The sequence below is a fragment of the Pipra filicauda genome, unplaced genomic scaffold (assembly GCF_003945595.2).
Source record: "Pipra filicauda isolate LSUMZ 115617 unplaced genomic scaffold, ASM394559v2 scaffold67_size6003252_pilon, whole genome shotgun sequence".
Taxonomy (NCBI): Eukaryota; Metazoa; Chordata; class Aves; order Passeriformes; family Pipridae; genus Pipra; species Pipra filicauda.
Window position 1 is genome coordinate 1,286,647 of NW_024104842.1, and position 24,748 is coordinate 1,311,394.

Sequence of the window (24,748 nt, forward strand, 5' to 3'; positions counted from 1 at the left end):
TTAATGTTTTCCAGAAAAAGGCTACAGAATTGGGTTGCCAAATCAGCAGACATCCTTTTTAGATTAAAAGGTACTGTTGGACAGTAATCACAGCACAGAAAGTATGTGTTTGAGTCGTGGGAGCTGGGGGTTCTTTTACCTCATGCTAGCACAGACTTTTAGCCCCAGCTGCAGTTTTGAGAGATGTGGACATCTACCCATCTTTTTAAAGAAGCCTAAATTAGGAAGAAACAAGACTGTGGAAGCACCTTATTTAAATGTACTGAAGTGTTTCAGTTCTGACACCTCAGAAATCTTAACAGAATTTGTCTACTTGTCTCCTGATGAGCCCCTCCCAGGTCACTTTCATAGAGCTCATTACTCACTTTCAGAGAAACGAGCCCTTACAAAAGGAAAAGAGGGTAAAGATTCTGAAGGAAGAAATGTGTAAAATCCCCCAGAGTGGACCTTAGTTCTCTGCCTGGGACTCAATGGTGACACCACTGCCGTTGCATGCTGAGAGCAGCAAATTTACCTAGAGTGGTGGAGCAGCAGAGCTTTGTCTACAAGCTGTATTCAGAGGTGAAAAACCTGCTGTAGTCCTAGAAAAGTATGACACTGAACAAGGAAATGCCATGATTTATGTACTAAGTCAATCCCTGTTAAGGAATAGTAATTTCTGACCAATACTCAGAACTCTTGTCTATGAAATGCAGTATGCTTGGTTAGATATATTTAATGCTTCTAAATGATTTTCTGAGAACTTTAGGTTGAAGAGTGCTGCATGTGCTTTCTAGCTTTTATTTCTGACTCCTGGCAGTTGAGATACAGGCTAATGACAGCTGTTTAGGAGTGTTTTATAAGCAGTTTTAAATTGCTCACAAATATCTCCTTTTCTTCCTATTTGTAGTTGAAATGAATAAATGCATTATTCTAAATAGGATAAAATGGGTTTACATGGCAATTGCAATGCACAATCTTTGAAAGTCATCTAATAAACAGCAACCTTTAACCTACTAAAATTAAGCAATGTGTTTATAAACACTAGGAACTGTGATAATGTCAGGGGTTAGCTTTTTGTAAACGAGTGGGGGCTTGTGCTTTGTTGGAAAACCAGCTGACTGTTGTATAATGGTTATCCCTGATGGTTACTTCCTAAATAAAGACGATTATTTACCCTGAGTGCTGTGCCCTGTCAAATAATTTCGGCGCCTAAATTTGGTGCATCCGAAGAGCTTCACTGAACGCGTTCACACGGTAATTTGCAACCTCCGGGCCGGGTCGCTCGCAGCGGTGCTCCATCGATGCTCCGGCCTTTTCGCTGTGCCCACCGTGGCCGGTGCCGCACGACCCGCAGCCGCGGGGGGGGTCGGGCCGCGGCGGGGGCCGGGCGCGGCGGCCCCTGGGCGGGCGCGGTGCCGGGTCGCCGAGCCGGGCAGGGCCGGGCAGGGCCGGGCCGGGCGGCTGTTGGCTGTTGCCATGGCTCCGGCAAGCCGGGGGAGCCCAATGAGCGCTCTGCGGCGGTGCCGAGGGGACCAGCCATTTTGCTTATGGAAAACAATGTGACATATTATGCTGTGCTGTACCGGGGAATAAACAAAAATCCCGTCGGGGGACACAGCAGAAGCGGGCATATAAGTGAGTAATTCCGGCGCCCCAGCGGGCCCGCGAGGTGCCATTTTGACAGGCTCGCTGCTGCCGCTCCCGCCGCTGATCGGAGGAGGTGGAATGCGGGGCGATAATGCTGCATATCTGCTGTCAGGCAGCGGATCGGGGTTTTGTCTTGTAAAGGCAAGGTTCCTCTGCAGTGCTGTCTCGGCAGCTCGCTAGCTGCTGCTCCGAGCGGGAGCCTGGGATCCAGGAGAAGGGTGTCGCCCTTCCTCCCGCCGCTCTGGTGCGCGGCTGGCGCCGGGGCGCGGGTGCTGCTGAGGAGCAGGTGTGCGAGGGCTCGGCCGGGCTCCCGCTGCGGGCTCCTGGCTGCGCCTTGGCAGGTTGGCGTGGGAGCTGCTGCCGCTGGACTCCTCCACAACAGGGAGCCGCTGTGCGCCTCGGCTGCGGGGAGAGAGGTACGCCTGAGTGCGGTTTTGTGAGACACAGCTGAGCGCAACTTCCTGCGAGAAATATGCTCCTCTAGGTATCTGTGCGTTGAAAGGTTGGCTTTGGTCAGTGGCTGGTTCAGAGTGGTTGCTGAATTCATTGATCTGACTGCGTTTTCCTTAAGTGTTTCGATATGATGTGTTCCATATGGTTGCTGATTCAGAAGGATATTTCCAATAGTTGATACAATTTTATGCCTACACTAAAAGGCAAGGATTATTTTTTTTTTGTTTGGATTCTCATTGTGCTTTTTACCATTAGGATAGCATGGGTGAAATAAAATATCATAGAACTCGTGAGCACGTTTGAAAAGCTGTACATTGCTGAGTTCATCATTAGTGGATTTCCATGCATTGTGTTCAGCCTCAGCGTTAGATTTAAATTGTCCAACTGCTGCTGTGCAGTATGTAGGTCATAATAAAAAGCAGCTTTTTCACCAGCTTTCAATGGACTGCATGCCCCAGTGCCGTGGCTGATTAGTTTGTGGTACTTGTGCTGTTAAGAGTAGTGGTATTATAGCTGGCTCACACCTCCTTTTTAAAGATATCGCACGTACCGTGCTAGACAGAGCACAACACACCCATTGTGTCCCTCCGTTTGGCGTTCAGTAAAAGGAAGGAAACGAGCACTCCACATGGAGCACCAGCACATTAATAGCACAAGACGGTTAAACTTTTATTGAACAATCAGTGATTCTGACATAGTCTATTGAAGGTAGAGAAAATAAAAACACTAAGACAAATGTAATGGGAGGGGTCTTCTAATAGGCACTGTATGTTAGTGCTGTAGATTTTCAGTGCAAAATTAATTGTTCTGAATAGTTATTAATCACAATACATCTACTCTAGAGGTGAAAACTCTAGTTAGACCTAGGTCAATAAAACCGCAATCCCTCCGGACTAACGTTTCTATTAAAAGTAGCATTTTCCAGATTACCAACTGTATTCTTATGCAGTAATGCAATTTTGGAATTAGCTAGTGCTGAAATGCATTAAATTATTCTGACAACTGAAACAAATTTTCTGATTCACCTTGCATCTATAGAAAATGAGATGATATTTTGGTCTTAAGTCTTCTTTAACAATTATGTGGATTTAAATCGCACTGAAATGAGCCATTTGTTTGGACAGTTGAGTGGGCATAAAATCAAGAATTTGAAGTCTGGTATCTTTATAGTTAAATTAGTAACCAGTGCTGTGTAACTAGGAGCCAAATTCCAATGTGTTGTTTCTGTATATATCCTGCAAAGGCACTTGAACAAGCGTGTTCAGCAACAATCCCCCAAATGAGACATTGCAGTATATAATTGGATTGCTACTATGCATTTTTTCTATTAGGAAAGCTCCATCCTACTTGAATCGTTCCAGGATTTTGATTTTTGGCAAATGCACATCTTAACTTCTTTTTCTATACCTCTGTGTAGGGGTCACACAGTAGGTGGTTTAGAGAACTGCCTTTATCTGTGTTCTATAAAGTGGAATGTGCATTTGCAGTGTGTTACTATTTGAATATTTATGATTGAGCGTGTTATTATGATGAAAATTATAAACAAGCAGAGCTAGTATTTAAGATGTTGGTAAGCCTTAAACAAAGAGATAGACAGCTTTTGTTACAACAATAAAAAACGTGAATAAAGCAATGTGCAAAAAGTGAAGGATCTTGTAGTTCAAGGTGGATATAATCTCACTATGACGAATTTAAGGTGTTATGAAAACAAGTGAGGACTAGCTATGACTAATCACTAAACAGTATGCACCCATTAGGTGCATCCTATTAGTCTCTATTGTTTAAACCAATATTCTGTACTCTTTCCATTCTGCTTTTCTCCTTTTGTTGTTTTTCTCATATCAGTTCCCAGCTTCCCTCTCTTTCCTTACTGTCTCTTTGACAACATCTGATCCCCTCAGAGCTATTTGTAAATCAAATCGGTGACTGTCAGTAATGGACATGGAGGTGCTGCAATAGAATCTGGTGCAGAGGAAGAATTTAAATGAGTTAGAGGTAAGAAACAGAACTAAGTAATGAGCGTATCCAGTGTGAACTAATTCCACATGATGTAAGGTATAAAAGGCCTAGAATTGGGTCAGTGATGTAGAAATCAAGGGGGCATGCAGTGAGAGGGACATTTTTCGTATCATGGTGAATTGTAGTTATAAACAGAAGGTTTACAAGAAGACCTTGACAATAATATGACATAAGACAAATTGGGTATTTTTGCACTAGAAATGGTAATATTGAGTTCCTGTTGAAGTCTAGAAGTTTTACAGGTTTCAGTGGAGCCACGGTTTCTATCAAGAGATGATTATACATTATTTGAAAGCCTTTAGGTTATGCAAAGTCAGGCTCTCTCTTGGTCAGCAGAGATGTAAATAACATCAGCTGTCATGCTTTAAAATTACAGTCACTTCAAATAATTTTTTTGACAGATGACCTTAGAAGGTGACTCTGGGTCCATGTGTCACTATAAAACGGGATACTAACAAAGCAAAAGCAGGCAGATGAATCCTTAAATGCAGTATCATAGGAGCAGGTGCAAACAGTAATAGAAATAAGAGACCAGGATGACCAAAGAAAGTAGAATCAAGTGTAACAGCTTTTTTGGTACGTTTTTTGTTTAAAATAATTAGCTTTAAACACACAGTGATAAGCATCAGCCAGCCATGGGGTGTGTGGAGCACAGTAACCTTTATCTACCCACAGCCTATGGACTATTCTCATACTTACATATACAACCAACCTGTGAGCAAGAATACAGATGGTATGTGCCCAGGGAAGACACTCAGGTATCGAATTAGGATACACTGTATGATGTTACACTGTGGAATGGCTGAATGTCACTTCTGTACCACAAGGATCAGGTATTGAATATAATGCATCAATTATGAGGTTGCACAAACTGCATCCGTCACATGTGACGTTGGAACAGTATTTCTGCTCCAGTGAAGCTGTCTGCACAAACACAGAAATAGAAGTTGTCAATTTCTGCTTGTTTGTAAACTAGAATTTTGTAAATGTATACTTTGGTATTGTGTCCTACTGCTGTGATATCGATCCTTTCCCATGTCATTATTTCATATTACATTAAGCATGTTAGTGCTGCCAGTTCGACTTTTCTTTTTCTACTATTGTATGTAGTGTCTAACTTCCTATTTGAGAGATGACTGTACCATAGATACTCTGTGTTCATTTTTCTTCAAATAGTCTGGCAAACATGAAAATGTTTTGACAAAAGCTGGCCTTTCTGAAATTATGAAGCTTCTTAACATTCTAGGGCTAAAACAAAAGCAAAAAAGACTTTTGAAGGCACTGATGTAATGGAAAACTTCATGTATGGGAGGGGAAAAAGGAGAGAAGTAAGTACTTAAAAGAGCAGCACATTATCTTTGAGTAAAGGCATGCTGGATGACCAACTTTTAGATCTATTCCTGCTTTCAGTGTTTTTAAAGCATGAAATGTATTTTTCTGTTCAGATGTATTGTTCCATAAGAGTGATACGTCATAGCTAATGCTGCTGTAAAGTAGGAAATTCCAAAGGCGGACCCTTTTCTTCTGTTATTTCTAACTTCTTTCCCTAAATAGATTGATTTTTTTCAACTTTCTGTGCTGAATACAGATAGTGTTCTGACTCATCCACCCTTAAAAGCCTCACCAACCACCATCAGGTGGTTGAATAGCACAGATGTGGTTCTGTGTCCTTAAGTAACTCGAGTAGCATAGTGCACTTTTTTAAGAAGTGATGCTGAAGATCCTGAGTCTCAAAGGATGGTGGGAAAAAATAAAAATGACAGGAAAAGCAAAAATTCTTCCTCTCAATCTTTTCTATGATCAAATTATATAGTAAACTTTTTCATTAGCCTTTTCAGAAAATAACTTTTAAATAATGCTGAGATATAGAATAATGAAAGCTTTGCTTCTTTTTAGAGAACTTGTCTTGCATTTTGTGTACAAGTGTTAAAGCAGTGTACAGCTGAACTGTTTTATGGGTAACTAAAAGCTATCCCTAGTTTAACAGCAGTGGCTGATTAAATTTGTCTGCAAGCATAATGGTTTTATTCTTTTGCTTCTTCAGGACCCAAAAAATAGGCAGGGATGTGTGATCAAACCAAATGGAAATGGAATCAGTAACTGCAACTCTCATAGCTGAAAGTCAAATTCATCGACGTTTGTAAAAACAGTAAAATGCATTGATTTCTAAAGGTTACATTTGTTTATAGGATCAAGTTATGCTAATCAGAAATCAGTAGTTGTGGCTGAAGGTCAAAGTAGGTGGAAGGATCTTTTTGTTTTTTCAAATAGTTTAAGAGCAATAGGTCTGGTTCCTTACTGAATTTTTACTTTATTTTTCTGAGAAGTGTCAATAGGTGATGTCCCAGTTCAACTACAGGAAGACTGAAAGGTAGTTCCTAAGAGGCTTAGGGTTGGACAGTGTAGCCCATGCTGAGAAGAGGTGAGAACTATGTCAGAAGCATGACATCCATAGAGTGTTCTTTTGAGCATGATGCCATGTTGTCTGAGGACTCTGAATTAACTGTAGCCTGAATGTAAAGCTTCAGCACCATAGCGCACCGTGAGTGCTACCAAGTCTAACAAAGCCATGTATCTATCAGTGGGATTGACTTCCTGAAAGTTAATATTTTTCAAAGTTTAGTTTTAGCAAATGGTGGGGTGGGGAGTCTGTCCATGATTCAGTTATCTGGATCAATTCTGATGTCTGAAAAAAGTATGAACCAGAAATTACATGTTACTACAGAGGGTCTCTGTGCATATCAGCAGTATTTTCACTATTTGAAGTGACCACAAGGAAAAAGTAGTGATTCAGGCAATGGAACAAAGCATGGGGTAGGCTGTTAAACTGCATGCTTTGAATGTTTTCTGGTTTTGAATGTTCATTTTCTCTTAGTAACAAAAAATGAGACACAGTTATAAAACCAAAAATATTTTCATTTTTGTAAAAGTAAAAGTGATCTAAAATCAAGATATCATTGGCATCAAGTTTTCAAGCAGGTGCAAAATGACATTTGTAAGATATTAAACGCCTGTTTCTCACTGAATTTCGTATTTGTTTGAGAACTTCAAATTCTCCATTCTGTTGAGCAGATAATATGAGCTTTTTTAGTACCTTGGACTATGGTAAATAAGTGAGAGTAAATAATTGGTATGAGGTGATTATTGATTGGTGAAAATTATGAAGAGTAGTAGTTCAGAAAGGTTGTTTAGTAAATCTCTAGCACAGTATGTTTTGCTCTCTCTGATGAAGCAGTCATCCTGGGCCATCATAAGGAATGGGTTAATGAATTAGATGGCCCAAGCTTTGGCTTGGTATTTCAGCTGCTGTTTTTAAACATCATGAGACGTCTGTGGAAGGTTTGAATTTCAAACAGACTGTAGCTTTTGAGGCAATCCTAAGCTCTAGTGATTGGGCTAGATGAAATATGTAATAAATAATTCTCTTTTGAATATAGAGGTCACACTACTGACTTTTGTGGATTTGGTGCTTTGCGCTTCTTAAAATCTTAAGGAGTTATTGTCTGATTTAGGTATCAACACTGGTTTTTTTCCCTACTAATAGTAAGATTTTAGAGACAAACAATAGTAAAGATTTTAGAGACAGGCAAGCAGTAGAAACCCAAAGGGGTGCTAATGCATACATTGCATCATACGTACTCAGTATGTATAATTTAATTCGTATATTGATCAGGTACATCACGCTGCTCCTTCTAGCCAGTTATGCAGTTTGCATATTTTAATAAGCAAATTATGACAGAAGCCAGCGGTTTCCAGCACAAATTTAATTTAATTTAATTTAGTTTCTAGTGAATTTCTAATGAATGTCACTGCTTAGAGTTCTAGGGAACTCTAAGCAATGACATTCTCCCAGATAATCAAATTCATGGTAATTGCACTGTTTTTCCTTTGGAAAAATCTGTATTTGTTAGGAATCTGGAGGAAATCATTATTTCAGTATGACTGATGCAATCGACTGGTTTATTTTGAATAAGTAAAATGTAAAAGAGGCTAATCAAATGAAGTGCTACTGTGTGAGAGTGAAGAGAGAGGCTGGCAGGTTTGACAGTAGAATAAAGACCAAACCAAAGGCTTTGTTTTGACATACATGCAGATAATCAGGCAAATTCAAGTCTTTTAAGAGACCTCTTCTGTAAGGGTCACTTTACAGATACGGATCATGTAATCTGAGCCTTGCAGATTATCATTCTACTTTTAAACAAGTACAGGAGAGAGGTTTTTAATTCCTTATTTGCATAGCTGTAGATTTACACGTTCATGTACTTTTGCCAGTGACATTTGATTCACAGATGACTGATTTACGGGCTTGAGCAAAGGTCAGATTCAGGACACACTTTGTCGGGACAGCAAAATCTACAAAAATTCTTTGGAAGCCTGCACCTGTTGTATTCAACACATACTAGAGTGAAGCAGTAGGAGGATGCCTTCCAGCTTGAGGCAGTACTTTTCTTGTGAGCAAGGTAATAGTAATTTAATTATTTCTCTGTGTCATTAGCCAGCAGAATAGAAATGGCAGATGAATTATTTCCTAATGAATGGATAAAAAGACTGTCGTCTGAATTGCTATTTGAAAGAAACTCTTGTGTTTAAGTAATTGTTTTTATCAATATTAGATAATCACCATGCAGAGAAAGGATTGGGTTCAAGTTCACTTTGCAATAGTTTCTGTACATAAAAGATGGAACACACCTGATGTAAAGGTAAACGGAAGAGCAGGTTTATAAACAGATGGCTTTGACCACTGCTTGACTATCATACCAGTGTTTTCCTCATTTCCTGTAGCAGAAGTGAAAATTTAAAAGATGTCTGAGGAAAAAGCAAATAGTAACTTTGTAGATGAACTTGGGAAGTGTTCTTTTAATAAAAGGATACTGCTTCTTATGAATGGATGAAATGTATCTGGGAACATTTTAGCAGATATTGTCTACAGTTGTGTTGAGAGTTTGGGGGGTTGCAAGAGGAGACAGGACCCCTGTTCTGGGGTAATGACAAGCATGGTGGCTTCAAAGAAAAAAAATAGACTGGTCTCATGAGGTGCATCTTGCATAAATCAGAATGCACATTACTTAAAACTGTGGGCTCAGACACTGTAGGTAAATTGTGTGTTGCCAAGAGGCCTAAACAATAGCATTCCTGATGGGGGACCAAAAAAAAATTGCAAATCGGACTTCAGAAATTGTGTGAAGTCAGTTCTCTGAGGAAAAGCTACAACACATGCTTATGAGAGTGAAGGGGGAACAAGCCTGAAGCAACATGAACCAGGTCCTTGAAGAATTCACGTTTGGGTATCCAAGGTTTTTTGTGCATTTTTTATTAAGAAAGCAAAAAGAAGGGTCACATTTGCATTCTAGTCAGATGTCTCACCTATACACAGTGTGCCAGGGCAACCCACAGATTTAATTTTTTTAATTGATTTTTAGTCTTCATATGGACACTTAGGAGTTCCAATTGAAATTTGCAGATTTGAAAACAAATTGATCTCCTTCTGTGGTTTAATTCTTTGTGTTGTGTTTAGTTCTTGGGAGGTGCAAATGGTTGAGTCTTGGCTCTTCATAAGCACTTTAGATGAAGTGTTAGAAGTTTGGCCCATGGTTTCAATTAGACAGTTATGTGACCACCTGTTATGGAAATGCAATTCACTCTGGCAGTCCTCCACCAGCAATGGAATAATGCAATTCTGAGGATAGGGGTCAGGCAGTAGGTAGCTTGGTAGGAAGTCTAACACTTCATAAAAGAAGAGGCTATGGTACTCAATTTAGCTGGCCATTGTAGGAGGGGGAACTTGGTTGTCTGACTCTGAAGTCAGTACCTCAAACAATCTATGAAACTGCTATTTACACTGAGCGATCTTCTACCTCTGCTGTGTCTGTATATTCATTGACAATTCTCTAGTTGCTGTCCTTTGGTTTTATAACAATTTTTTTTAACTGAGCCAATTTTGTCTATTAGAATGTTGGTGGGATATCTTGTATGTTTTGCTTTATATACACGTGGGTTAGGACTGCAAATCTGTTATGGAAATTGTCCATTTCTCAGTGCATTACTTGATTTTCAAATTATCACCTGAGCTGGAAGCTTGGAGTGGCTTGATTACATTGCAAGCTTTCTTTTGGGTAGTCCTGTCAAATTAATGTAGTCCTGTCATCTTCCATATTGTATAAATTGTAGTTAGACTTCTATGGACTTTATCTTCCAGTGCGTTTAGGAACAGCTTCGCTTCATGTTCATTAAAAGTGTGTTTTTCTGAACTAATTGCAGATAATGCTCTGAAAGTTTTACATTCAATACCTAACACTGTAAAAACAAGATAATAATACATGTAAATTAAATCTTCTTAAAAGAAGCCACTGCATTTGAATTTTGGACTTATTTTCTCTAGTGTTGACATGTGGATAGTTTTTACTGAGGACTTTTTTAAAGAGCTAAAAGGATTTTTAGCTTTTCTTTGCCCAAAAGCAAGTAGTTTTCTTAATAAACTTTTTTAGGGATAAGTTTGGACCTATACTCTGAGGCCTCTACCATTTTTGGGGGTACAGTATACAATTTTAAATTTTTACCCTTATGTTTTCAAAACTGTGAAATCTAATTTCTTATTTCTCATAAGCCTGAATTATGAGAATTCCTGCTGCAAGTACTGAAATGGTGATTCAAGTTTGAGCTTGTAACAATCTAGTCTGAGTAAGACTTTTATGAGAAAGGTCATGACTTTAAGGTAGTTGTTCTTCTGTGACTTACCTCAGACCTGGGTGTATATAGTATTCTTTAAAAAGATACATTCTAAAAAAGGAACTTAGAATTTATTTCAATGTTTGTTCGAAGAGATAAGTTTAGCAAAATAAAGCTTACAAATGAAATTATTATTTTCTGGTATTTTTGGAAGCTTTTGGTGATCTGTTTTCTCCCTTTGAAGGCAAAGATAGGAATCCTCCCTGAATTCATTAAAAATAGTTACAGTAAATTTGTGTGCTTTTAAAATGCCAGTGAAAAGGCCTTGGCATCCAGCTTTTTGTTATTCTAGTTTTATATTCAGCCTAAAATGCCTGTAAATTCGTTTTGAAGAATATTGGAAAGATTTAAATAAAAGATGAAAAAAGTTTTGCATTTGTGTCTGTTTTGTGTCACTTGAAATAAATTATTTTATTATTATTATTATTATTATTTGCATAGGCATTTAAGTCCTACTGTCATTAGTAAGATCTATGCTGAAAAGGTTGGCAGCATCTTGAATGAATCTGCTAACCTTATTTACAGTATATTTATTACTGGAAATGGCTTTACATATTTATATGCACACCATATTTTTTGGATGTTCTGATAGATAAATAGTTCTGCCTTTTAAAACTTGATGAACATCAGAAGTTACTTTCAAATTATGCTGTGCATTTCAAGCTGGGATCCAACAAATGCTAACCAGATTTTGCAAATCAAGGTCAATGTTTTTTTGGTGTTTCATCATCTAACTTTCTGTTCTGTCTGTATCAGACACACCTGCAAGTTTGAAATGTCACCATCAAAATCAAGGTAAGGGGTCACCTTAGCTTCATGAAGAAGAGGAATCAGGAAATAGAGATATTGTGTAGTCATTTCAAAGGCAGCAAGTTTCAATATTGGATCATAAAAATATTTTGTGTGTTGACTTCTTTAGGTGTGGGTCACATAACAGCTTAGAGGTTTGTTTTGTTTATATTTCAATGCTATTTCTCTTTTTAAAAGTACTATTAAAATGGTTTGAACTACTCAACATAGGGACAGTTTAGATCTGTGTCCTTGACTTATGTGTTTTTAGTTCATGCCAACCATCTCTCGTTAGCTAGTTTTATTATAAATAACCAAAAGCTTTGCAGACACTACATAGAACTATTAGTGATCCCCCTCCCCCCATTATTGTACTCTGGTTTCAAACTCTAGTCTTCAGAAAACTGCCAATCATCAGAATACAAAGACTAAAAAATAACATTAAACGCTTTTCTAATGTTCAGAAGAGCAATTTGTTTAATGATTGTAGGCATCAAATGTACATGAGCTTAAATTTTAAGTCAGTGGGTTCATAGCAGAAGGCAAGGCAACACAAACAGAGAAACAGTTTAATGTGTTTTGGACACTAAATTTGTAATAATTAAACTTCTGCTAAAATATATCTGATGTCTACTTTTGATGGGTTTATGTACAAAGCTGTAATTTGACAATTTTTTTTACCTCTACCTTCTCTTTCAGGAAGTAAAATAGAAAACTGTGATTAACTATCCTGTGTAAATTCTGTAGAGAAAAGTTCTCTTTCAATGTCTCAATTTTGGTTTTCGATATATGTAAAGCTTTCAAAGATATTTTAGAAAAAGAGGATACCACAAGTCACTGACTTCATCCTTCAGTTTTCTTAAGCTTCGTTAGTCTGTTGTTGCTTGTAGTGATCTTTGTCTAAGGATTAGAATTGAGAATTTCTGTTTTGAACAGTAATTGCATCAAGGTCATGAAAAATTGAACAGCCTTGAGGGCACAAAAGGGTCTTTTGAGCTGTTATTATTAATAGGAGGATGAATTTGAAAAGCAGAGGATGTAAAAGTTCTGAGGAAGTAAACAATTTCTAGGAAGGGAAATCTGCCTTTCCATATGTTTATTTTTCAAAGAGAGGAAACTACCTAATAAGTGAAAAACTTGAGGGATACAAAATAGAATATCTACTTCAGATTATATTACCTTTGGCTTCCAGTTCTCACGTATCTTAAAAACTCCCTGAATGTGACTGTGATGTTTTCATTTCTGCTCTTCAAGACTTCTTTTGTGTAACTTCAGCTGCCATGAATTTAGGTTTATGGTATGGACACAGGTGCTCCTTCCTTTACCCAGTGTGCAAAGTATATATAGTCATATTGTTCCAACTCTTTGTTGCTGTTTGAGAATATTTTCAAGGACTTTTCTCTCCACCTTTCTAGTTGGCACTGACCTTTGTTACATGAATTGGGATCCATTAAAAGGCCTGATTTTCTTAAGTATGCGCTGCATCTCGAAAAAATGTGTGTGGTCATACTACACTGGCTACCGGAAGTGGAGATGGAAAGGAAGTCTTATGTCAGAATCATGTCTGTGGACTATCTTCCTTATGGAAGAATTTATCTGTTCAGGAAGAAAACCTTTGGTGGAAATCATGGCTGCAGTTTTGGATTCTTCAGTAATTAATGATGTTCACTGATCAGCAGTGAAGGTGTACTGATGGAGGAGAACTAGGAAATTTCTAAAAATCCTTTAAGTAATGTCACCCACAACAACTTTGCTCTTCTCATTGCTGTACTTGCCACTTAAACGAGGATCAAGTTCTGTTAGCTGAAAAATTAGTTTTGGCCTACACATAAGGCAAAACAGAGCAATTAACTGGCAACACAACTGTAACATCCTGTGTTGCCTTAAACATCACAAACATCAGCTTGGCTTTCCCCAGCTAAGAAAAGCATGAATACAGTGTTTCAGACTAAGAGCTGGCTCTGAAATTAACGGTGCTGTGGAGAACACAAATAGCAAACAAAAACGGTGGAGGAGCTCTCATTTTCACTTAGCTGAAGCAATTACATGATAAATGACTACATGACAAATGTACTTCTGTTAACAAGAAGACAAAACAAACACAAGCTCAGCACTGATTTCCTGAGCCTTTCTCCCTAGTGGGCTAGGACTAAGTGGGGTATAGAGTATCCAGTGGGGTGTTTTGGCAGCATGCTATAACTTCACCTTTGGAAGCTGAAGAACGTCCTAGAAACCAAGTCCTCCCTTGCCTCCAAGCTACTAGTGTGAGGAATTTCTGGGGAAATTATGATCTTCAGGAATAAAGAGAGTTGAACAGAAGGAGATCAGTTTTCTGCTTTCGGAACTTCCTGTTGAGGATGATACATCATATTACAGAAGAGAAATTGCCCACATGATTTACTATCACAAACAAACAAACAAAACAAAACAAAAAGAAACCTCACTTAACAGCTTCCTCCTGCTATATTATTCCCTTTCTTAACATAATTATGTAACTTACATGTCCTCAGAGCTACAACTGTATTTCGATTGTCTGAAAATTACCAGTTTCAGTAATACTGCAGTTAGGGTGCCAAGATTTTCAAATCCAAAAGTTCAGTTGCAAGTTCTCTGTGGCATATAACTTTCTTGTAGTGATGGTACTTCTCTGACCAACTGCACTTGAGCTTACAGGTTGGGTCCTTACATTTATCTACTGATGTGTGAGAGGGAAAGAAAACATGAGGCAGCTACTGTCTGCATCTCTCTGGGAATCATCAACAATGATACCTGTTAAAGACTATTTTTGATGTCATAATTTGTTTCATAAAACCTTGAGAACCTTAATGTTTCTAGCTAAGATATACATTGATGCTGATCACACTCTGGTGCCCTGGGTTTTCCGTTCTGGCTCTTGCAGTCTTAGAGCTTTTGAACTTCTCTGCAGGAATCAGTTTGTGCTGTGTGTAATTTGTCTGTTGTCTCTCTGTGTAGGCCTAACTTCGTAGCTGTAGTCAGTGCTTGCAACAGCATCAAGCCACAAGCTTGACAGGCCACTTCTAGCTGATTGGAAGTATAAGGGTGAGATACAGCTTTACTGTGCCCACTGAGCTGATTGGGGCAGTAGAATATGTGTGGTGTGGTCCATGGCAGTAATTCAGCTCTACTCTTGAATAAGGTGACTTCTAAATCTGTGAGAGTTTTTTGATTGGAGTCCCAATTTAATATAGTATTTTTTTTAAGTCATATTGCTTTCTTTAGCATAATCTATTGGCTAAGTCTCACTGATATCTATGGCTACCTGCCTGCAGGCTCTCAAACTTGCTGTGCTGTATGCACAATATAAAAAAGGTGTAGCTTGGCAGTTGGGCTGCTCTAGTTCTGCTTTGACTTGTGTGTGTTTGGAATTTGAGCTTGATTGTGTGTATCTAAATCACCTGAACTGCTACATTTCACACTTAAATTACAGGAAAGGACAATTTGGTCCGAACTAGAAAAAAACAATTAATGCTAAGGATAACTTAAGTACTGGAGTATCTGCATAAGTTGGGATATCTTTCTTGTTGGATGCCTTTTGAAACAGACTGATCAAATGTCATGACAGACTGATCAAATGTCTATCAGGAATGATACATTTACTGTTGATTTTCCTGTTGAACAAGATGACCTGGAGATCCCTTCTCTTTGATGATAGAAGGGATTGTAGGAAAGCGGACTCAAATTGTCTGCTGCTTCTAATAGCATTCAAAGTCAGAATAGTTTGTGACTTCCTACAAGCTGATAGGGCTTGGTTTGTAGCCAGCTCTCTATCTCTTTTAACACCCTTCATGAATAATGAGCCTATCACTTCTATCTCATCAAAAATCTCTTCAGAACCAGTTCAGAGGAACAACTCCTGCGAAGACCTGAGAGTACGTGGTAAAAGCACCAGTGGAGTAGAGGTGCAAAATCACCTCCATTAACCTGCTGATCACGATTCTTTTGATTTAGCCCAGGATAAGGTTGGCTTTCTGGGCTGCAAGCACACAATGCCAGCTCCTGTCTAGTCTTTCATTCATCAGTACCCCCAAGGCAAAAGCACATTTTAGGTCTTGGAGCTGCTGTGTTTGTCACATAGCCTTCATGTCCTTAAACATGGCATGCTTGAGAAGGTCATAGGGAGTGGGAAACTCCACCTCTCAGGAACTGATGGTCAGGGATTCCTTGTGATGTGCCGGATGGCATGTTTTTCCAGTGATACATTCAATTATGTCATTCTGTGCATCAAGTGTTCATGATGCCTATGGCCTTGATTAGGATACTGGTCTTATAATGGATCTGCTTCAACACCTTGTGCTGATGGATGCTGTAACTCTCCTTTCTGCTGTTCTTACGTTACTTGTAACCCTTCTCTTCGGTTTCAGTGCCAGCATTAGTTGAGTTCTTGTAGAAGCAGGAGCTGGCTTGGTAGGCTCAGGCATTTTGGCAGCACCTTTTCTCACTGCTAAGCAACATGAAGGTGGACAAAGGTGGAGGCAGCATAGCTGCAAGTAGCTTGAGTCTGCTGATGGTAGTACCTGAGCTCTTGAAATAATTACCTTCTTTGCACCCTGAAGAACTGATAACTGTCATGATTATGTGAAACTGTGAGCAGCAAACAAAGAGTTTGCCAAAGCAATTGTATCTCAATGAGCTTTTGTCTGACTTCAGCTCTTTTTATGATGTCAATATTTATCCTATGTTGCTATTAGAGGTAGGAAACCCAAATACAAATGTTGGGTTGTCCTGAAAACCAGATATTGCCTTTGAGATCAGACTGTTGGGGGGAAAAAAGATATCAGAAAAATACTAGACTCTGGCAGTATTACCTGGTATTCTAAAATGCTGAAAACTTCTCTACACATAGCTGGATGCCTTCAAGGCTTAGCACAGTTGCTTATGTCTCTAGGCTGTGTTTTCAGTTAGGTGGATTGTACTAGTAAAATGAATAAACTGACTAAAGGGATATTTAAGGAAAGATGGTTCTCTACACTGTTGTTTGACTTCTAGTGAGAGGTTTTGTACTCATTTGAGGTGACAGTTACCATTCTCTCCATCCTAGGGTTCAGTGCCTGAAAGCTCCAGTTGCAGTAGGTCTGTTGTTCCTTATTCTCTATGCTACAAGTAACAGAAAATGCTAAAATTACTAGATTGGTAAAGCTAAGGACTGCTTTTTATTTAGGTCCCTTACTTTTCCATTACTAAATTGTCAGCTTAGGAAGTTGGCAGAACACCATTGTGTTAATTATTGCAAAGCCTAAATTCCTTTGTGGATTTAGTCATGGTAATTGGAATAGAAGCTCAATACAGAGTGCGGAGGTGTAAAGCTGGCCTGACCATAATCTGGTGGGTTAAGAAAAAGCAGAATGGCATTAGGCCTTATGTGCTCTGTAACATAAATCTTTGTGAAGTGGAAGGAAGGAATTGGGACTTGTGTTTCTTCTGTGGATCTCTTTTTCTTTGCATGGACTGGCTAGCTTGAGAGTGCCAGCAGCACACAGGAGCATGCATGGCCCCAGAGCCTTGAGAAGGAAGCAGAGTTTTATCTATGGATAACTCTGGGAAGGTGTTAATATTTCAGAGTATATTCTTTGGATATAAATATTTCAGAGTAACTGGAGGAGAGGCAGTTGCTTAAGTTTTCTTTTTCCCTTGGTAAATTTCCTTTATTAAGCTAAAGAGAGAGCTCTGTGAGCCTTATGAAGTTATGTGATTACTCTATAAAAGATGGTCCAGTGTCCTCAAAAGACCAGACAATAGCATGACACTTAGTGTTCTGTGTCACGGAAGTGGGAGATGTGACTGTAAATCCTTCTGGAAGTTTAATCCAGGTTTTCCATATCCGTGGCAGATGTTTTAACGTCCATCAGTACAGTGTTTTTAAAAATAACATCTGGTGTGGTAATAGCATCTTCCATGGTTTTAATAAAGAGGGAAAATAACCTGAGAAAATCTTATGGATATTTGTGCCTCACAAGTTTGTACAGGACACCTGTAACCATGGTGGTTTCACTGTGCTGAAGGTGGACAAAGGTGGAGGCAGCATAGCTGCAAGTAGCTTGAGTCTGCAATGTCTAGAGACATTGCTTGCTTGGTAACTTAGGTAACTTTACTGTTAAAAGTCATACAGATGCTTAGAAATTTGGGCATATGTAAAACACATATTTTAAAAATTGTCACTTTGAATTTGGGCTCAAAAGACCCTGTCATTTGAGTTGGTAAGTCACAATGAGCATTGCAGATTGAGAGTCCTAGCTTGTTTATATGTCTGTGATGCCCCCAGTACCCTTGCAGAAAAACCCACAGTCTTACACAGTAGTTGAACACATTCAAATAGAAAATGGGCATAAAAGACAAATAACCTTGTACAAAGTTCTTGAAACAATGGACTAGCGGTGTGTATCAGGAGGGAGATTAACAATAAGCTTCTGTTCCCCATTTCCTGAAAAGGCCTTTTCATATTTATTTCCCAGTACATTTTTAACTGTTTACTCTTGAAACAGAGGATGTTAGTTTTACTAGCAAAATAGTCAGGCATATTATCCTCTTGGTCCAGTTTCAGAGTGATAGCTACAGTGAGTGTAGCCGCTTTTCACATCAGTATTAGAGCAGTTATATGGTTTGCTGCCATTTGTATGGAATTGGTTTAAGTATTGGAATTGATTGTAATAGATGACTATGAGGCTCTAAATATTTAGGTAATATGCTTTCAATAGTAGACTTTTTTTAAATGTGTGGGATTTCACTTCAATGTCGAGACTATCCTTATGTTTTAATGTATTTATTTGGTGCTCAGTCAAAGGCATTATAAGTTTTAATGGATTCAATATGATATAATGGTGTTATTAAACACGCTAAAAATTATAGCATAGCTGCTTATTTACAAAATGTCTTTCACGAAAAAACCCCGAATTCAAAAATGAGAACTAAATATAGCTAAAGACAGTTGGTGACTTTTTAAAGAGAATGCAGTGACTTTTTAAAGAGAATGCAGGTCTGCTGCTCTGGAGAAGAGCAGCAGAGTCAAGTCTTCATCGACCATCTGCCATTTTGCACAAAGACCAGTTCATGCTAATAAAGTGACAGCACGATTCTTTGTACTTGATGTCTTGATCCATGTCTTTCAAATGCATGAGTTATCGGTAAAACACTCCTGTGACAAATTCAGAAGGCTGATTGGATACTCTGCTGGATCAGAAATTGCCTGATAACTCTTGGCTGGCTCTTGAGTGCTTTTTGAGAAACACAAGTCAGAAAAAAACCCACAATCCCAGGCTTCCTCTTTTCGGTCTTCCCAGTTTTCTGATGAGTTGTATAGGGATGAAACACTCCTATACCAAAGCTGGAGAGAAAAGTTTAGTAAATTTATTATTAACCTAATTATGTCAGTGATGTGGGCCATTCACCATTGATAATTTGAAGGAAATTATGGAAAAATCCTCTTTAGTCAGGATGGAGCACTCTGGTGTTTTCTAATGTGGAGAGTTATTTTGTGAGACACTGAGATACTGGAGAACAGAATTTCTTAAACGTAAAACCAGTGGGCTAACAGAGCAATAAAAGAAAAAAAGAAAATAATTCCAGAGTATGAACTTAAGGAAACTTCAGTGTCCTTTGAAAGTTTTGTTAAAGATGAGAATTCTCTAACCATAGTTTCAGTGTGGTAATTCTGAAGCCACAAAGCAGTGATAAATGTTGTAGGTGTCACTTCTGTACTATTCACGTAGGTTGTAATTTATTGTCCCCAAAGCTTGTAGATAATTTCCCACTTCTTGAAATGTCTTGACTGTTGACTCTAATGCCAGGGATGCTTGGACAGATAGGTTGTAAGAGCAAGACTTTGTAGTCACTTTGGGAGAATCTTTGAACTCTTTTAACATAATCACTATTGAGGTAAGTTATTTTCTTTAGGGTTAGGAAAGTGTTAAATGTAACTATCACGGTAACTTGATTACCTACATATTCTTTTTTGAAATGTTGAATCCTATGTTCTGAAAGCTTAAGTCAGTTTATTTTTCAATAGATGATCCACCTTTTTTGATGTGTAGCTCTAATGAAAATGTAGTAGAGAACAAAATTCAGAATTTGTTGTTTATATGGGAGTTTTAATGTTGAGGATTTTTGAGGAGTTCTATTTTATATGATGGTCTAGAAAATTTTCAAACTGCCTTTTTATACATATCTAACTAAAGAAAACTGCATGTGCATTTGTAGTCATTGTTACATGTGCTGTTGTTCTAATATGACAGTTCTTAAGCTACTGCCGTAACAGGAGGCTGAGGTATGCATGACAATATTGGGCATCAAGATGTACTGAGAAGTAACCTGGCTAGAATGCCAAGTCCATTTAATTATAGGGGAAGGGGCAAGAACTGTTGATGTAGAAGACAGCTGTCTGCAGTCCTTTCCTATCTAAAAGTTTCCTATCTCTTAGTCCTCAGTCAGGTCTTGATTATTGTAGTTAATGGAAGTTTATCATGACTTTTGATCAGTGCATAGTGATCTAGTGAGAATTTAAGAAGCCATTGTGGTTACAAGGCACTAGAAATTTGGGAATAGGAGAAAGAAGCTGACATATTTTTTATTGTAATTTTTTGGAGAAGTTTCTAAATAAAAATGGTGAGAAATTATTGGTGAGAAATTTATACCAAGTTTCCTGTGCTAACACATGATTGTTCCTAATATATTAAGTAGGAGAAAAAGTATAAACTGACCATCAATAAATAACCTTTTGGTAGTTTTATGATAATTATAAATATCTTGTGTCAGATATGAGTGAAATAGACCAGAAATGTTCTAAATGAGATGTTGACTAATGAACCTTAATCCAATTCTCAAGAAACAGACTGTTCAGGTACATGTTCTGGCCAACTTGTGACTATTGTCACCCTTTAATTCCTGAGCATATTCATACTGAGCATGAGCGAAAGCTGATTACAACTCATTTGATGATGCCAAACTTTAAGTGCTAACATCTGTGTGAACTCTAGAAATTAAACTGATGTTGCTGGAGGTTAATCTTTTCCCACTTATTTTCATCCTTTGACTTTATAGGAATATGATGCATTTGTTTGAATATAGGCATTCCTGGCACTAGATTCAGTTAGCACATGCATTCATGTGTGGAGTTTTTTATGTTACATTATGTAGGAACCACCACAAGTAATGCTGTATATGACATATGTGTAACAAGGTATTCCATCATGTCCAGGAGAATGGCCAAACTTTTTCATAGCTACATTGCTTTTCAACAGTGGAAGCTACTGAAAGCACACATCGGACATTGAAAAAATGTCTTATTTGTAAGATCCTTCAAGTTCATATGTGTCTAAGACATTTGCAAGACTAGCTGAAGTCTGGGACAAAACGTGATTGATAGCTTTCCTTTTGTATATAGTTTTTATCTGTAATCTCTAAAATACTAATTTCAGAGATTGAAGTGGTCTCAAGAGAGACTTCTGCAAATGCAGAGTGCATGCATTGTACTTCTGTTCTCCTATGTTAAATTCATTTAATGTTATCTGTCCTAGTTCTGTTGAAATTCAAGAAATATGGTTATTTGGGAAAAAAAATGAGAGAAATCTTGTCCATACTCCTTGTTTCTTTCTGAGGCAGGTAATGTGCAATTCGTTTAGACATATTATCGTATTAGTAGAAGGTATTGCACTACTATTGAAATATATTAATAGAATAATACAAGGAGAAAACAGTCATTAGACCAGGCTGTGCAGTATTTATCTTGAAATGCACAGAGAGACTTCTCAAACAGAGGATTCTTCTTCAGCCATTCCCTCTGAAGCTTCAGTGACTCAACTGTGTTTGAAAGGTTAGATTTAGAAAAGGTGAGATTTCCTTTATATGAACCTGTGCATTGAAGCGGGTATGCAACTCTCTTGTCTATCAGTATTTTAAACAATTTTTGGTATCTCTTATCTATGAAGACTTTTTCTTCTGGTTTATGAGAATCTCCATGCTGTAGTGTGTGGTCATAGAGCTTCCGGAGACCTGCAACCAAGTACCTACATTAGCATTGTGAACTGTACACTTCTATATCATGTTTGAATTGTTTAATACCAGCAGTTGATTAAATCGCACTGCAGTGGGCCCCTAAAGAAATTATATTCTTGATTTTAATGTTGCTGATATCCATAAAACGAAAGAGATTTTTGTCAGTCTCTGAAAAGCATAAGGTGACAATCTTGGTGGTAGTGACATATTAATTTGTTTTACTAATTAGCATACAGATATATTTCTCTTTGAGACCTAGATGATATATATGATATTTCTGGCATCTAATATTTCCTGTAGATAAAGATGATCCGATCCAGTAGTTAAAGCTTATCTTAGTATATACTGAAATAGTGCTTATGTAAATGCTATAAATACTAATTGGTAAACAGTAATATGCACAAATAGAGTTGCAGGGAGTGCATGAAGAAACAAGGTACCAAAATGGGTTAAGTGCTTATGTTGAATCAGCTAATGGTAAATCTGCTTTCTGAGAAAAAAACTCAGAAAAGAAATACTGCACTGCAAAGCATTGTGTGTTATATTATTTCAGTGGTGAGTTGGTCTGCTAATAATTATTTTAACACATTCTTCTAGTTTTGTATTTGTGTAGTATTAGTAATTGACATGTGGATATTTGTTGATTTAGCTTGTAACCACAGGTCTTTATTTATTTGCAAACTATACTGCATATTTCACCTGTCCATTATAGCTCTCAAACTAGCTAGAACTCACACATTATCTGAAATTTAAGCTATTGGAGTCCTTAAATCTCTTTGTTCATGAACCTCGAATTAAATATAAATTGAGCTTTTTAACTTCTCTGAACTAGTTTTGCAGTAAAATGGTGGTCTTAAACTAGAGAGTTGGAATGAAGCAGCAATAATGATTAATTTAACAAGTTGGTATTTAGAGTTTGTGGGGTTTGTTGTAGCTGCTCTTAACTGCAATAACACTAAAAATAGCTGAGATCAAATGGAAAGGATGCTTTTGAGCTAACCCAGAAAGAATTTGTGCTATATTTTCACACTCAGCAGCTTTTTCATTATTGTTATAAATGTTTCATAGCTAATGATTTTTATGGGAGTCTTCAGGAAAAAAAAGTATGCTTTTTGTGTTTGTTTGTAACAATGAGCTTTGCTTTACTCTTTTAATAGTTTACTAAATAGCCTGTGTCTGGCATCCTGTTTGATGTGTCACTGTAACTTCCAAACGTCTACTGTTCACAAATAGAACAGAAAATAGGGTGACCCATAGTGTTTTAAAATGTTTCCAAATGAGTGTGCTTAAGTAGAATTGATTGGAAATGTAACAGATATTGAAACATTTTGTAATCTTGCCACACCAGCCTGTTTTAGATTTTGAGCAGAGAGTAAGTCTAAGTCTCATAATTTTTCCTTGAACAGAAGTAATGAGATTTTCAGTGGCAGTGCCTAACAGTGTGATGATGTATGAGAAGTTTTTCTGATGAAGCAAATGGAAATTGTGCTTGTCAGAATTGCTGAGATATCTAGAGGAAAGTTATATAGGGGGATTTCTTGGAAACAACTTCTTTCACCAGAAGGAGCTGCAAAAAATTAAATAACCTGTTGATTTTCCACTGACTTATTTTATCTGTGTTGTCTTAAACTGCAAAGCAATTAGCCTTTATGTACCCATCAGGATGTTTTGGGTCTTTTCCTAGAGTCATTAATTTGTACTGATGCTTTCCATTTCCCAGTATTTTTACACTAAGGGAGGGTAAGCTGATTGGTTAGCGATGTGACAGAGGAGGGCAGGGAGATACTTATCATGTCACTGAATGGCTCTGGCAGAAAAAAATGGAGTGACAGCAGCTTCAGGTCACTAAGCTTCCCATATAGCACTGTTGCTGAAACTGAAAACTTAAAATGCAAACTAGAAACAAACTACTGGCTTCAGTCTTGGTAAACTGATTTGTTCTGTCCGTGAATGATGGACTTAAATGCAAATAGAAGAACTTCTATCTCAGATGAACCCTTGTGTAAAGAAGGCAAAACATCTTCAGATAAAACCAGACTCAAAAGGTGATTTTCACATTAAAAAATATCCATGGTGGTTCATTTTCTGAACTAAAGGTAATAGTCTTCAAGGTCCCTGATTTCCTTTTAACATGGTTTTTTTTTTTTGTTCATCAATAGTCGTTGTTCCCTGTGCTTTCTGTTTCTTTAAATGAAAATTTGGACAATGAACAAAGTTTTTTTGCTATGGATTTCCTGATTTTCTTTGGCCTGAGTTGGGAGGCTGCTTATTCTGTATTGCATTTTCATTTCGATAGTAGGCAAGCCCATTGCTGCTGAAAATAGAACAAAAACATCAGTCAGCAGCTCAGACTCTTTCTCTTCTTCTTTTCCAGACTCCTGCATGTGAATTAAATTAATTTCTCGAGAGAAACTTTCATAAAGGGCTAAATCAACAAGGTCTACACATACAGAAATTTCTTACTTCTGCTGCATTTGAGACACAACTAAACTCGTCTGTCTGGTAAGCCATACTTTTTTTAAGGATTTATCTTTCTTCCTCCCCTAATGACTTACATTCTTGAGTTTCTAATTAGTGTTCCGAGAAAACCAGCTTCTGTTTGCTAGTAGTTCTGCTGCATGCACTGTATCAAGTACAAAGACTAATCTCTTAAGGCATTACTGTGCTGCTTTTTACAAACTTCAAAATAGTACTTTGGTGTAAGTGGGTGTTTAATTGTTTATGTAGTACTTTGTTTTTGGTTTGCTGTAATGAAGGCATTAAATGTTTTAAAACATAAGTGGTGACTGTTCTGTCTTGAAATTATTTATCTGTTTGAATGTTCTGTATTTAATTAACTTAAGAATTTGTATTGTAAAGTATATTCTGTGTCAAGTCAGAGTTTAAAAATAAGCTTTACCAACAATTCATTCATGTCTCATTGCTTGCTAGTTTCATCTTGTGTAGATAAAATAGGTTGATGTTATCTAATGCAATGGTTTCTTTTTCTTGGTGATGTGCCTATTTCACAGGACAGTAAGCATACTTGTCAGTAGTCTTTAATTGATCATATAATTCTGTAATGGTTCTGTTAAAGATATTTATGGCTTACCATTTCTTTGGGTTCGACTGTACATCTTGAAACAAT

The 24,748-nt window shown here is 37.7% G+C and overlaps 1 protein-coding gene across 1 annotated transcript in view; it reads left to right on the top strand.

The window, feature by feature from the left end:
• Window positions 1–1,625: 1,625 nt before the first annotated feature.
• The window catches only part of SORBS2 (sorbin and SH3 domain containing 2), a 154,102-nt gene continuing 130,979 nt past the window's right edge, over window positions 1,626–24,748 (top strand). Inside the window, exons 1-2 of the mRNA XM_027735493.2 lie at window positions 1,626–2,045; window positions 23,996–24,123. The gene's annotated coding sequence lies outside the window, so the exon portion shown is untranslated. The remainder of the gene's footprint in view (window positions 2,046–23,995; window positions 24,124–24,748) is intronic.